The sequence below is a fragment of the Etheostoma spectabile genome, chromosome 17, assembly GCF_008692095.1.
Source record: "Etheostoma spectabile isolate EspeVRDwgs_2016 chromosome 17, UIUC_Espe_1.0, whole genome shotgun sequence".
NCBI lineage: Eukaryota > Metazoa > Chordata > Actinopteri > Perciformes > Percidae > Etheostoma > Etheostoma spectabile.
Window position 1 is genome coordinate 9,531,693 of NC_045749.1, and position 3,332 is coordinate 9,535,024.

Below are 3,332 nucleotides of genomic sequence, written 5' to 3' on the forward strand. Positions count from 1 at the left end.
TTCCCAGCCCTTGTGTCACCTGCCTCTTGTTATCTCCTTACCCAGTGTATTTAGTGTCTGTGCTCACTTTGTCTCTTATCAGATCCTTTTGTGGGTTTGTGTGTTCCCTGTTCGCCTTCCCTGTTCGCCTTCCCTGTTCGCCTTCCCTGGGATCCGTCTTCCCCTCGTGAGTTTTACCAGTGTCTGTGTTCCGGTTTTTGGTTTTCTTTTTCCTTAACCTTTTGGATTTTCTTTTTGGCATTTTGATTTCTGTGTTTCCTTGGACTCTTTTTGTAAAATAAACCCTCAGCTAAACACTCTTCTGCTGTCCTGTCATCTCTGCGTTTGGGTCCTAATTCCGCTACATTTGTAACATAAGGCCTATTGTTTTCAGCAGCCATTGGTAATGGGCTTACCAACTCATTTTATACACCACTCAGTGTAATTCAGTTTTTTAATCATAATACACCGAGTGCACTGCTCTTAGCTCAATGTAGCTATTACAGTTAATAAAAGTGAGATCATAACAAATGGTGGCATAATTTTCACTTTACAGTGCAGAGAATTCATTCTTTGTCACACAATTTCATATTGAGACCTTTCAAATTGAAGTCGTGTTGTTAGCCTGTTAAGGTTTACAGTGATGCTACTGTTATGCTACATATACTACAAGAAAAGTAATTATGTTACCCTGTGTGTTCCACTTTGAGGTGAATCACATGGGATGCAGGGATGGGAATGCAGGCTTTAAAAACCCTGAAATAGAAGTTTATACATTTACAGGTTCACCCCATCTTTCCTTTTGATTTACATTTTTTTCCCCCAAGCCAGCAGTGTAATTGGAGGAATAACATTTTGCTAATGTTGCACTCAACAAAGAAGGGTTGGTTTAGAGTTTGTTTGTGTGAGAGAAAAGTACCCTGGAGACACATTCAAACACAGGAATTCAACTAAATACATAGGATGCACACAATAGAACAACAACAATGGAAGCGGAGTGCGACAAGAGTCCTTCAACTAAAGACATTAGGCAGCATATATATACGCATTGCACCTTGGAAAATGCAAATGAAAACTTATGTACAATTGTTATATGGGTAGAATGTAAAGTTTTTTTTTTTTACATTGTTTATAGCCAAAAAAAAATGATAAACCAGAGTTAATGAGTAGGGAAACCGAAATGTCAACCAAATGTAGATGCTGTTATATATGGAACGAGCACTTGCTGCAATGTTTATGTACAGTATGTAAATGATGAGAATCATATGCTGCTGCACGGCCTTCACAGTAACCAGATTGCAACCTAACTCAATGCGTTTGGGAGACGTGTTGGACAGCTCTCTACACCACCATCCTCAAAACACCAAATGAAGGAATATCTATTGAAGAATGGTACTCATTTCTTCATTAGAGTTCAGAGACTTATGAGCAGTATTAAAGTTGTTATAGAGACCCAATGGTGGCCCAATTTACTAATAAAATATATGCTGGTTGTTTCTTTAATTGTTTAACCCCTCTGTACACATTATTGTATGTACAGGAATGCTCTCATTCCCTCCACTGTCCTCTACTAACTGTTAACTCTTTTAAACAAATGTTTAAGTCATGATGACATAAAAAAATGCAAATGACGATACTCTATATATTTGTAATGTATGTATGCGTATATGTATGTATGTATTTTATGTTATCCACAAATCCCACAAAAATACCATAATCAAGAATTAGGGGCTGGCAGTAGCTCAGTCCGTGGGGTCTTGGCAACAGGAAGGTCGCCAGTTAAAGTCCCTGCATGGACCAAGTATAGAGTGTGGACAGCCAGTTCACCTCCTAGGCACTGTCGTTGAGCAAGGCACCAAACCTAAAAACTGCCCCAGGATGCTGTACAATGGTTGACCCTGCCCTATCCCTGGATATACATGTGTGTACAAGGAGTTTGCAGAAGAAAAGGGACTTTTGGTCTTGTTGACATACAAACATAGAATAGAGCAGCCCATTTGAAGGTAAACCTAATGCACTAACCAATGGGTTTGTGAAAGAGAAAATTTGCAAGATGTGTACAAGAGAAAAATAGTAATATAGTGTGTGTTTGTGACAGAGACGGCACACAGAGGGTGAACAGGGTTTGTGCTTGACTAATATACATATACATATACTTGACATATACGTAGTGCTGCATGCATGGAAACTAGTGATTGAGTAAACCTTTGTGCTCCTGCCAGGAACAGACTGAGAGGCCATGGGACCTACAGCTGGTTAGGAAGCAGACAGGCTTTGCAGAGTTGTGGGTATATAGAGAGATAAACCCATCAGCAAAGCCAGTGTTGAAATGCAGCTCGTTGAGGGAGCTCTGGGACAAAACGTGGGTATTCAGATGTCATACAGGCTGGTGTTGGCTGAGGTTATTTTTGTCATGGATTAATTTTATAATCCTGGCCTTTTGCTTTATGTACACAATGTGTTTTATTTATCTGCATGCTGTCCTTGTACTTTTATTTGATGAAAAGAAACCTAATGACTTGAAATTGCCTCTTGAACATTTACATCTATGTTTCTTTTTTCAAGTGTGCTCTTGATGCAAATTACTTCCTGAACACTTGCATTCAGAGGCGATTTCTTTAAGACTGCAAGGGAATCTCATCTTCCCCTAAAATGTCAAACAATTAAAGGTCAGTTATGTACTTTTGTGTTAACATTTTATTGACTAAAAAGACGAGTTCATTCAGAATCAGCTGACTCGAGTTCCTTATCATACATTCCCGTAGCGTCACATTTTTCATTTTTAGTGCATTTCCTTGTTGAAGCCTAGCGTCCATGGACTTCACTGGGGCTGCTTTTAACTGATTTTTAAATGCTTCGAAAGTAGACAATCATTGGATAAATGCAATTATTCTCCGACCACGAACGCTCTGTGGGTCAACGGAGGAGTGGGCTGGCCTGCAGTCCTTTCCGCGTTATTCTCTTCCTAACAACAACCGTCCCGTTGTTTTTTGCGTGTCCTGCGTGTGACGGTTCCTTTCCCCCTTCTTTTTTCCTAACCACAACCGTCCCGTTGTTGTGGGCGGTGTGTTTCCACGGATCGTGTCCCTGTGCCCAGAGATTGCGTCCCCCAGAGCAGCCCAGTGTCATGGCAGTTTGTGAAGTGGTCACGTTCGAAAATTGTGACATGTACAAAACGACATTGACCTGTACACAAATCAGTAATTCAAAATAACGTGACCATTTCACGAACTGGAGTGAGACCGGGTTGACATTTCATACAGTTATACACTACACACTATGTTTGCTTTTTTGCTTGTTTGCTCATTCATTCATTGGTTCACACAGTAGGCTAGGCTAGTGTTGTAGGGGTG